General features: G+C 43.7%; 1 protein-coding gene and 1 long non-coding RNA gene across 2 annotated transcripts in view; both read left to right on the forward strand.

Annotated features, from left to right (window-relative positions):
* LOC119909370 (NLR family CARD domain-containing protein 3-like) overlaps nucleotides 1-12,634 on the forward strand; it is a 140,854-nt gene that overhangs the window by 46,921 nt on the left and 81,299 nt on the right. The gene's annotated exons all lie outside the window — the stretch shown is intronic.
* On the forward strand, nucleotides 2,690-4,128 carry LOC119909460. Its single transcript, XR_005445445.1, has 2 exons — nucleotides 2,690-3,855; nucleotides 3,946-4,128. It is a non-coding gene; the product is annotated as an uncharacterized LOC119909460 (long non-coding RNA).

Here is a 12,634-nt window from a genome sequence, read left to right on the forward strand (position 1 = left end):
TACACAGTATTTCCTGAGCATCGACTTTAAGGTCTGGTGCCAGCGTTACAATGCGCCCTGTGACTCTGGGTGATAGGTGGAAGAGATGGCATGGTGAAACTGGTTTCCACTTTTAGTGCGGGGTAAGGGACCAACACAATCAATGAGCACTCGCTCAAATGGCTCTCCTATCACAGGAATAGGGTGCAATAGTGCAGGAGGAACAGTTTGGTTAGGCTTCCCTACAACCTGGAAAACATGACAACACCTACAATGTTTAGCAACCTCCGATTTTTAGAAATGTCTGAGGATGGCCTGATATGTTTTTGTCACCCCTAAATGTCCCGCCCACCGTCTATCGTGGGCTACCGACAACACCTGCCGTCGGTAGCCAGAGAGTACCACTAACTAATAAACAGCATCACAATCCGAATCATCAGCTATTAATGACCATTTTCGCATTAAAATATCCCCTCTAAGGATGTATGCTACTTTTGTACCACTTGCTGAGTTGTCACTCACCACCATGGAGAAGCACTTCTTCAATGTTGGGTCTGCTTTTTGCATCACGCTCAGACCATCTCGACTGACTAGAAGTGCCACCACACAGACTGTCGGTATATCCTGCTCAGCCAGGAGCGTTCCCTCTGCAGCCGCATCCTGAGCAGGAATAACTGTGCACTCCGCCTCAGTCTCCAACCCTGGTGAATCTGAAAAGGCTGACATAAGTAAGCTGTCAGATAACGAAAATTCATCGCCCTCTCTTCGGTTTTCACGTGCACCCGCACGAGTAAGGGCACAAGAGGGAAATATGTTCGAGGATGTGTGTTCTGTAGAGTGTGTCTCATCCCACTAGGGTTGATCTAACACCTCCAGGGCTGGAGTTACTTTACCTCCCGCTATATCATTCCCCATCAGGAGCACAATACCTGTAATCGGCAACTCTAAGCAAACTGCAACTGGGAAAAATCCAGTGACTAACTTAGATTGAATGTGAACGTGATGTACTGGCCGTGGAATGTAACCCATTTCAATACCTCGTAAAACAGAACAGTAGCCACGTGAGAACTGTTCAGAAAAGGGCAGTGCTGACCTGAGGATTACTGACTGTGAACATGCGGTGTCTCTCAGAACTCGTATGGCACATTTATCAGCTGATGCACCCGTCAAAGACACATGGGCATCAAAAACAAATGGCTTGAAACAAACGTCAACAACTTCCTGTTCAGGCTGCTCAGTGTCTAAACCTGACTCTGCTCTAATCAACCCCTTTAGGTTTAGAAGAGCGTGGAATTTGCTCTTTACGTTTAAGTACAAGACAATTAGCAATTACATGGCCGGTTTGGTGACAGTAGAAACACTCCCTGTCCTCTTTCCTTGTGCTACGCGCTTTGGGTGAACGAGGTGAAAAGGCTGGAGAATGTCGTGACTCTTCAGAAAAATCTGGACCGAAGGCAATCTTGTGTGTTAACACGTACTCATCTGCTAACAAAGCAGCAGCAGACAGTGTGTTCACCTTCTGTTCATTTAAATATACCACAATGCGATCGGGTAAACACTTTTTGAACACCATCAACTCCCTTAGAGAATTAAGGCGGCCACTGTAATGCAGCAGCAATACGTTCAAACACACTGAAATACGAATTAACTTCACTTTCACGGAACAACAGTACCAAGGACACATGCTTACTAATATCAAATGCTACTTTTACTGAACTGGTAGAAGTGGTGGAAGAGGAAGTCATACCTGAGTCATCGTGAGCGCTCCGCCCCCGTCCCATTTCGGGAACCTCGATTTCAAGTTTCCGCAGCCTCACTGCCTTGTCAGCCTCATTTTCCAGCTTCCTCCCCTCCAGCTGAAGCTGGAATTGAGATTGCCTCTCACGCTCTTTTTCCTGAGCATCCAGCTGAAGACAAGCGAGACGGACTTTTAGTAGTGCCTCCTCTCTGGAGCCAGTACTAATTGACGGGGATGGATCGTACCTGGGCAGAGTGAATGGCGTCTTTCCCTGTGCACCTGCCTTGCCATCCACCCCGGAGACCGTTGGCGTCTCAACCTGTACACCTTCACTCGGGACTAGACGACTACTGAAACACACGCAGTCCATAATGTGAAAATCTGTTCTTCTGTAATAAAATACTGATTGATAGCTCGGTGTGTTATCAGTGACAGTGTTTGCTTTCTGACTGAGAGTTGTTGTGTTTGGTCCAACAACTTTATTTTGAGACATGTATGAAGTGTGTTGGAGGTGAGATTAACTGTTTCAAGATCCATTTTCCTTTTACTGCTTCAGTTTATCAAACAAACAAAGAAACCTTTGTCATTTGTTTGTTATTATATGCAGTGGTGAACATTAAATAAGTACATTTGCCTAAGAACTGTCCTTAATACATATTTGTAGTTGTACAAATATGTTGAGTTGAGTTTCTTTTTTATTTTTACTTCACTACATTTATCTGACAGCTTCAGTTACTTTACAAAGTCAGATTGTTGCACATGAAGAGTTTATAAAATATGATGTTTAGTTATAAATTAAACTCCAGCAGTTTATACAAGTACATGTTATGAGTTGTAGTTTCTTCCTTGTGAGGTTGAGTTTTTGCCATTTGTTTCGTCTATTTGCCTGTTTCTCTCGTTCCTTGTCCTTAGTTTATGTCTCTATCCTCGTTTTGGACTCTGTATCAGCCACTCAATCAGTAAGTGTGCTCGCCTTGTCTTTGTTCTAATAAATCACCTCGGTTCGCTGCACCTCCTCTGCCTTGCGGTCTGGGTCCTCCAACCTGCTCCACTCAGCCACCCATCGTAACAGTACAGCTGAAATAATTTGTTGAATGACATTGAATAGAGGTGTTAAAGCAATGGATATCATGAGAAAAATAATGTGTTTTTGAACATTAAAGCATGTGTGGTGTCTGAACAATAATGCTGCGCTGATGTGTTGAGTCAAATGCACATATATTATACACCACACAAACATTTTCTAGTAGAAACTCAAAATTAAAGTATGAACCTGAAAATGAGCTTAATATGGGACCTCTAAGTTTGACTACTTTCCCCTAGTGGCTGTGATGTGAATTACACATCACAAGAGCAAACTTTTGTTGCTCAGGTAGGCTGACACAAATGCTCTTAACAGTATCACAAATCCTGTCCTCACAGAAGCAAACACATCAGCTAAACTACAGCCGGACCCTGACCTCTGACCTCTCAGCAGTTTTCAGTCCCAGCAGTAGATATTGTACTTGTATCACAGAAGCAGTATTTCTAGTAGTAGCTCTATTAGAAGTGACAATAATTACAAACTTTGTGTTTAACAGCTTTTAAAACAAAGTTAAAAGTTGTTACAGGTGCAAACGAGTAAAAAGGCCTTTAAAGAAAAATGTTTGGAAGCCAAAGTCTGTTTGAAGAAGAGCTTTAATAGCAGACACCATCTGCGGCAGCCTGAGGTTCTGGAGCTTCTGGTCCCCCTTTGTTAGGAACCAGGACTGAGGAACAGAGTGAAGGGCCCCGCCCGGGGATCTCAGGCTGCATTCTGCCTCATTACAAACCAACATGTCCAAAATATGGCAGTGTACCAATGTGATCCACACTGCTGCTTCATGACGTCTTGTCACGCCCCCCCTGCTGCGACCTAACCCTGACTTGTGGAAGACTGCCTTGTGTTCGTTTGTTTGTGTTTTTTTTCCCTGGGTGTGGCTGCGGTTTTTGGTTTCCGGCCCTTTTCCCCTTTCTCTCTCACCTGCAGGTTGCCGGGAGGCGTGTCAGCTGCGAGGAGCTGATTACACACCTGCACGTGATTTGCACTCCCTCGGGTTCCTGCCCTACTTAAGCAGCGGCCTGACGTCCTGTCCTCGCCGGATTGTTAAGTCGTCTCTGTACGTCTTGGCTACCAGCTCGTTTGGTTAGGAACCATACCTGTACTCTGTTTGTTAAGCTGGCAACTAACCTGTTTTTCCTGTACTCAGGATCTCTACCGGACCCGTCCGTGACCAACTCACCTTCCCCGCGTCCTGGTTCTCACTCTCCCGCCTGTTACCTGTTTGCCTCTCTGCCTGGACCCCATCAGCTTCCTTCGCCTGCCTGCTCTGCCTGCCCCGATCCCCGCAGCCACCGCCAGCTCCTTGACTCAATAAATCTCTGAGAACCAGCTCTTGTCTCCAGTCTATTCCTGGGTCTTATCTGAAGCGTGACACGTCTTTTAGTGCTGAGTTGGGCCCGTATCTGGACGTATTTATCAAGCTTCTCAGAATTACTCATAAGATCACTGCTAAGAACTGACTTAAGACTAAAAAAAATCTTGGCTCAAAGCTGTGATTAAAAGTTAGTTATCAAGCATCATCGTCCTACTTTGAGTGAAGTGCAGGACTAAATCTTAAGTGTCAGTCTTTGTGATTTACGACACTTTGCTGTGCTGCGAACAGGATTTTGGATGACGATGTAGCCAAGGACCAATCACTGAATAATTTCCTTATTTAAGAATCTTCTCAGATAAATTCACATTGAATGGTGAAATTCTAAAGAGGAGTTTATATTCAACACTTAACAATAAAGAATTTTTAAGAGAATACATTATGATATAGGCCCACACATTAATAAATGAAAGATAAAAAAGTTTATCTTTCTACTGCTCCTGTGAGGCTGGCTCTTTGCATGAACTGTCTGCTTCTGTCGGATTACGGGGGGTGTTGTTGGGAAGTCGATGAAACGCGTGACAATGATTGCCAGAATTGTTTCCCTGACTATTCGGCTTATTGATGGTGGTGACGGGCCAAAATCATCAGCATTGCTGCGCATGTCCTGTGGCAAAGAAACAAAGCGTCATCACCACCTTCAATTTAAGTGAAAATGCATTACTGCGTAAAGTCTGTGGTAAGGTGACGTCCCTCACCAACTCGCTGACAAAGTTTATGCCTGCGCTGTCCGACCGCATCTTATTAACTGCATGTCGTCAAATAATCCAGAAATTCTTTCTCTCCTGAAATATTCATGCATGTCTCTGTCTCCACAGCGCCATCTCAAGCCCTACTGGCAGCTCCTAACCACTTGAGAGACCTCTGGAGCTTCTTAAATAACTGGGAGAGTCAGTGATTCTTAGCTTTAAGAAATTTGATAACTGGCTTTTATTAAGTTTAAAAGTAGGAGTAAATTTCATGAATTCTCAGCATTTAAGACTAAAAGAAGAAGAAGAAGAAGAGAAGCTTGATGAATACCGGCCCTGATCTGATTTAGTTCATCAGATGGTTAGTTAGCAGCATCTAGTGGAGGACAGGTAGCAGAACTACATCATTAGATGTGTGATTCCTCTAACATTCACTGGGTTTCTGCCACAGGTTTGACCGGTTTTGACGTCATTCTGATGTTTTTTAGACTCTGAAGTTATGAGGCTGTGACGGCGTCCTCAGATCAGATGCACACAGACACCAGGACTGACGAGGAAGAAATGAGCAGCTTCTTCTCTCCCAGTGTTTCCTCCACACATGAAGGTGCAAAGTGTCTGTAAGTCGACCTGAAGTGAGTTCAGCAGGTGAGAATCCGACCAGAGGAATCTGTAAATGTCTGATAATCAGGATCACTTTGATCACATTGTGCTGGATCACTGTTTAACTGGACAGTAGAAATGCTTCTTGATGCTGATTGGCTGTTTCTAAATATCTCTTTGAAATCTGCTGTAGAATTTCTCTCCGAGTTAAAGAACAATGATTTCAGAAAGATTTCCCTGTAATATTGTTCATGTTTCTCAAGTAGAATCAGCAGCAGTCTGATTGTAGTCTGAGCTCACATCATCAGTGAAACATGCAGGGTGTGTCTGAACTGGTCTGACAGCCTGGATCCACTTGGCTCAGGTTTCTGGTTTAACTGTTAATACTCTGAAGTTAAGTGCATGGATGAAGAGTTCAGGGCTCAAATACAGACATCTTCCAACACTGAGACGGACTTGGTTTCACTGAAGACCCTTTAGAACAGTCCAGGTCTCAGCTGTCTCTGAGGCTCCAGGATCCTTTCTAGATGGACCAGAGCCAGCAGGGTGGAAGGGAACTTAAGATGTTACTTAAGTTGGCCCCTCACCAGTCAGGGGCTCCACGGGAATAGAAACTGTGAACTATCCTGGTTCTCTCATTTTAACTGTCATAATTAAAATAATTAAATATAAAAAATAAAGGTTTAAAGAGAGCCTTTGATTTGCTATAGATCACAGGGATTATGATTTTGAGCCTTAACCACTTAATCCCCTGCATTCTGGAGCAGCCTGTTACCTTTATGGACAATTCAAACATAAATGGCTTTGCATGTTTCTTATTGTGCAAATAAAACTTTCTCAAAGTATTTTAATCTATTAGTGAACATGTCTTGGTGCAAGCTATTTTTCAATACATTTTCAAAATGTGATGGGGACATGTCCCCAGCATCCCCAGTGTAAATGATACCTATGGCTACTAAAGCCCCTTTTGTACTGCACAGTACCAGCTCGACTTGTCTCGACTGTACTCGCCTTTTTTTGGGTTTCCATTGTGGAAAAGTTGTACCTGCTTCCAGGTACTTTTTTGTATCACCTCTGCCGAGGCAACCCGGTCTCACTCCCAAGTCGTCACATATGGACGCTTGGTCAAGAGCCATAATCGTCAGTTTGTGACGCACTAGGGATCCCTTTGACGTCATAGTTCGACGTATTGAGGGAAGCCCTGTTGTGTAAGTTTTTGATGGTAAAGGCAAGTATGATATTTAAGAGAAAAGACGAAGTAAGGAGGTGATTGGGGTGGATAGAGGGCCAGAACCCGGACCTTGAAGCAGGAGAACAGGGTTTGTGTCCCGTGCGAAACAAAACATAAATGTTTTTAGTGAGGTAAATTGACATTAACGTTAGTTAACTTAAGTCTTAATTGACATACATAGCTATTTTAACCCAAACCATGATCTTTTCCTAACCTTAACCAAGTAGTTTTGTTGCCTAAACCCAACCAAGTACTTTCTGTGCCTAAACCTAACGAAACTGCAACGTTTCACGACTTTAATTATGCGTGTTTCAACATGGCAATGTATCGAAACGTTACGTTTTATCTTGAAAGTGTAACCGGATATTGCACATTTATTGTTGCTAAGCGTTGCTAACTTGACTGTGGATCCCTAAACGTCAATAATTGATGCAAAAGGGCTACCCAAGCCTTTAAAAAGCGACGACAAAGGGCCTTGACCATGCGTCAGACATTTGACGAGTAGGGAGTGAGACTGTGTTGGCCGAGGTTCCAAGCAAGCTGAGGCGATACTAAAATGTGACGTGAAAACACGGGAGACTACTGATTGGTCAGAGAGAATCTGGTGCGGCCGGCCAGCCGCCCGCTCACAGAGCCCTCTGCTCCCACCGTCACACGGACCGCTGCAGCAACAACGGCAGAGGAAAACACAGCTGGAAGCTTTTCATACCGCTTATCTGTCTTTACATTCTGAGGAAACGTTTTACCTTAAATCAAGAGACAGCTGTGTGTGTCGCATTGAACATTACGTCATGGCACTTGTGTGAGGCATCGCTATGACCACCAGCTACATTCAGGGGTACAATCTCTGTGTACTATCTGCAATGGAAAACCGAGACGGCCGAGGCAAGTTGAGCTGGTAATGGAAAAACGGCATTAGACAAATGGTTCTGTTTTGTCTGTTTTAGCGGAAGTATGTACAGGGTGTTTTTTTTAGAAAATTGATCTGATACTCTCTCCCTTTTGTATCTGACTTCCTGCCCAGTTCCATCTGCTCTGTGCAACTTGACGCGGCTTCTGTCAAAAGTAGGCCCAATCCCAAGGTCCCCCCTAAACCCTAAGCCCTGAACCCTCACAGACGTCAAGTACTGACGTCACTTGGAAAGTGATTGAGTGCAAGAGGCTGCAAGGGCTCAAAACGCTGTAAACAGGAACGGGACAGCTCTTTGCCACTTTATCACGTTAACTTGACTGAAACACATTGCACACTTTTTATTTTATGTTTTTGACTGATTTTTAAGTCCTGCAGGTTCTTGCCCTACAGAATAGAGAGGAGGTAAATATCAATCTACATTTGTCCATAAACAATTTGTTTGTTTTACGATTGATTTTAAGATTTTACTCATTACTTTTAAGGCTACTCATGGCCTGGCTCCTGATTATATCTGAGATGTTTTAACTCTAAACAACTAAAGAGTTGACTTGACTCTGGTCTGGCTGTTGCTGACATACTGCGGTAAGCGTGTCGACTCATTTCCGTTTCCGGTGCTTGTGTGTTGGTACCGTGTTGTGCTGCTCTCGCTAAATAACAGTTACATTTGTTAGATTACAGCAGCCAACTGTCCGCTAAACAGTAATTCTTACAGTAATTTTGCCAAAGCACTCACAGTTCTTTCCATTTTTCAGTGACTGCTGTTCAATCTCATAGTTGTTCTAAAGTTTTGGTAGCTGACGCTACAGTACTTTAGCTCAGCAGCTAGCGATGGCTTCTCCTTCTACCTCTCTTTCTCCTACTTTCTCCTGTTCGGTGTGTCAGATGTTCAGTTACTCCTCTGCCTCCTTTAGCGGTAATGGTACGTGTAATAAGTGTAGTTTATTTTTAGACATGGAGGCGAGGCTCAGTGATTTAGAAGTCCGGCTCCACACCTTGGTAGATCAGTCTTTAGCTACTGTAGCTAGCCAGTCCCTGGTAGTCGGTGCGGGCCGGTCTGAGTTAGCCTCTGGTAGCCGTCCCCTGGCATCTCCTGTGCAGCCAGGAAAGGGGGGGGGGCTGGGTGACTGTCCGAAGGAGGAATAGTCGTAAGCATTCAAAGTCCACGGGGCACCATCAACCTGTTCACGTCTCTAACAGATTTTCCCCACTCAGCGACATACCCGCTGAGAAACCAACTCTGATCATTGGCAGCTCCATTTTGAGAAACGTGAAGTTAGCGAAGCCAGCGGCCATAGTTAAGTGCATCCCTGGGGCCAGAGCGGGCGACATTGAGTCTTATTTGAAACTGCTGGCTAAGGATAAACGTAAATACAGTAAGATTGTTATTCACATCGGCGGTAATGACTCCCGGTTACGCCAATCGGAGGTCACTAAGATTAATGTTGAGTCGGTGTGTACATATGCAAAAACAATGTCGGACACCGTAGTTTTCACTGGACCCCTGCCAAATCTGACCAGTGATGACATGTATAGCCGCATGTCGTCATTCCGCCGCTGGTTGTCGAGGTGGTGTCCAGCAAACGATGTGGGCTTTGTTGATCATTGGCAGACTTTCTGGGGAAGACCTGGTCTGATCCGGAGAGACGGCATCCATCCCACTTGGGAAGGAGCAGCTCTCATTTCTAGAAATCTGGCCAAGTTTATTAGTGGACCAAATCCATGACAACCCAGAGTTGAGACCAGGAGGCAGAGTCGCAGTCTAACACACTTCTCTGCTCCTCCATTTCAGGAGTTACTTAGTGAAAATCCTATAGTGACGGTGTCTGCCCCCCGACCATCAAAATTATTTAAGTCAAAGGTAAACAGAAGAGGAGCTGTGCATAAAAACCTCATAAAAATTAAAACCACAAGAGCAATAGTGCAAACGGATAGGAAAATTAAATGTGGACTCTTAAACATCAGATCTCTCTCTCTTCTAAAGGTGTACTAGTAAATGAACTTTACTACGATTTATCAGATCGATTTCAGTTTGTACATGTTAACGATGAGTCCTCCATGCATGCCAAAGTTAGTCATGGAGTTCCTCAAGGATCTGTCCTCGGACCAATCCTCTTCACTTTATATATGCTTCCCTTAGGCAATAGTATCAGGAAATATTCCATCAACTTTCATTGTTATGCAGATGATACTCAGTTATATCTATCAATCAAGCCAGATGAAACTCATCAGTTAGCTGATCCAGAATGCTGCAGCACATGTTCTGACAGGAACCAGGAAAAGAGATCATATTTCTCCTGTCTTAGCTTCTTTGCATTGGCTTCCAGTAAAATCCAGAATAGAATTTAAAATCATTCTTCTTACCTACAAAGCTCTTAATGGTCAGGCACCATCTTATCTTAAAGAGCTCATAGTACCTTACTACCCCACCAGAGCACTGCGCTCCCAGAATGCAGGGTTACTTGTGGTTCCTAGAGTCTCCAAAAGTAGACTAGGAGCCAGAGCGTTCAGCTATCAAGCTCCTCTCCTGTGGAACCAGGTTCCAGTTTGGGTTCAGGAGGCAGACACCATCTCCACATTTAAGAGTAGGCTTAAGACTTTCCTCTTTGATAAAGCTTATAGTTAGGGCTGGCTCAGGTGAGTCCTGAACCATCCCTTAGTTATGCTGCTATAGGCCTAGACTGCCGGGGGATTTCCCATGATGCACTGAGCTCCTCTCTCCTCTACTTTCTCTCCCTATGTATGCAACCTCATCCCATTATTGCATGTTACTAACACAACTTCTCCCCTTTCTGGTAGTCTTGTGCTTTCTCGTCCCTCTCCTCTCTAATCCTATCACTTCCTGCAGGTGTTTCTGGCTCTGGAGCTGTGGAGTCTGGATCTGTGGTTGCGGGTCACCTGCTGCCCCCGTGTTCCTGTTCGACACCCTCTGCTGCAATGACTATTGTTACTAGTCTTATTGTTATTATTGTTATTATAATCATTAACATTACGATTGTTATCATTAACACTACTATAAATATCTGTACCATTTTTCATTTAGTCTATAGCAACATCACCTTTACTGTCTGTACCTCTGTGTGGATATTGTGTAGGCTGCCTCCCTCCCCTCTCTCTCTCTCTCTCTCGCTCGCTCGCTCCTTCACCCCAACCGGTCGAGGCAGATGGCCGCCCACCCTGAGCCATGGTTCTGCTCGAGGTTTCGAAGTTTTTCCTTGCCTCTGTCGTCTAGTGCTGCTCTTGGTGGGAACTGTTGGTCGGTCTAGACCTGCTCTTTTATGAAAAGCGCTGTGAGATAACTGTTGTCGTGATTTGGCGCTAGATAAATAAAATTGAATATAATCTGTGTGGTCATCATCAACATGTAAACCACCTGCTGCTCTAACGAGCAGTTTGAAGATTCAGCTCTTTTTTTGGGAGTCAGATCAGCAAAATTTTCCTGAGTGTTTAAAGTCACAGCTGTCTTTTTAGTACGAGAGTTTTCATCTACACTTGATTTGTGATGCCTTGAACTGTTTTTGTTTTTATTGTGCTGTCTACTGTTGTAATGTTGCTTTTAACTTGATATCCTTCTGTAAAGCATGTGGTAACCTAGGTTTTTAAAGGTGCTATATGAATGAAATGTTACTTATTGACTTACTCAGGAAATGTTATTTAATGTTTTACATCCAGCTGCAGAGGTTCCCCTCTGTTTCCCTACAGTTCTTATCTCCAGTCATCTTGAAATTTAGGTTGTAAATCACTGCAGCAGAATGAAATTAATCAATAACAGTTTTTCTAAAATAGTTCATTTATAAATCCCTATAAACCTCATGGTGGGTCTGATCACTGAGACTTGATCCTCCATCACAGATTTATTTACTGAGCTATATCTTTAGCTCATCAGCTGGTTAGTTAGCAGAATCTAGTGGACAGAGAATGAAACTACACATCTGATCAGTGACGTTTCTGACACTGACTGGGTTTAGATGTTCTAAAGGAAAGGTGTGACACTATCTCACGACCAAATTTAAAACTTATTTAAGAAATAAAAGCTTTTGTTCTTGTAGCCTTCATCAAATAACAAAACAAAGGGATCACAAACCAGACCGTTTTGTCCCTCTGATGTTTTTTAGACTCTGAAGTTATGAGGCTGTGACGGCGTCCTCAGATCAGATGCACACAGACACCAGGACTGACGAGGAAGAAATGAGCAGCTTCTTCTCTCCCAGTGTTTCCTCCACACATGAAGGTGCAAAGTGTCTGTAAGTCGACCTGAAGTGAGTTCAGCAGGTGAGAATCCGACCAGAGGAATCTGTAAATGTCTGATAATCAGGATCACTTTGATCACATTGTGCTGGATCACTGTTTAACTGGACAGTAGAAATGCTTCTTGATGCTGATTGGCTGTTTCTAAATATCTCTTTGAAATCTGCTGTAGAATTTCTCTCCGAGTTAAAGAACAATGATTTCAGAAAGATTTCCCTGTAATATTGTTCATGTTTCTCAAGTAGAATCAGCAGCAGTCTGATTGTAGTCTGAGCTCACATCATCAGTGAAACATGCAGGGTGTGTCTGAACTGGTCTGACAGCCTGGATCCACTTGGCTCAGGTTTCTGGTTTAACTGTTAATACTCTGAAGTTAAGTGCATGGATGAAGAGTTCAGGGCTCAAATACAGACATCTTCCAACACTGAGACGGACTTGGTTTCACTGAAGACCCTTTGGAACAGTCCAGGGGCCTCATGTATAAAAGCCATCTGTCAGCCATCGGCGATGGCATTGTGATTGCAAAACCCCGTCCCCCGTCCAAAAAGAAATCTAAATTTTTCACATTATACCGCTATGTGAAAGCAGGTTTTAATCACAACGAACATTATTATTAAAGAGGCCTACACCTCAGGTAAACACACCGGCTAATACCGGGGAAAGGCAGCCTGCAGTTGGCACTTGGCTTATTTTATTTCTTTTCCAATTGAAAGGTGCAGTATGGAATAGTTATGGCTGACTAGTGCGAGCACAAATAACACTGCTGGTTTGAATGTTTACATGATA

Source organism: Micropterus salmoides, unplaced genomic scaffold (genome assembly GCF_014851395.1).
Source record: "Micropterus salmoides isolate LMB-PRFRI ecotype aquatic unplaced genomic scaffold, ASM1485139v1 Ms_hic_scaffold_18, whole genome shotgun sequence".
NCBI classification, from domain to species: Eukaryota; Metazoa; Chordata; class Actinopteri; order Centrarchiformes; family Centrarchidae; genus Micropterus; species Micropterus salmoides.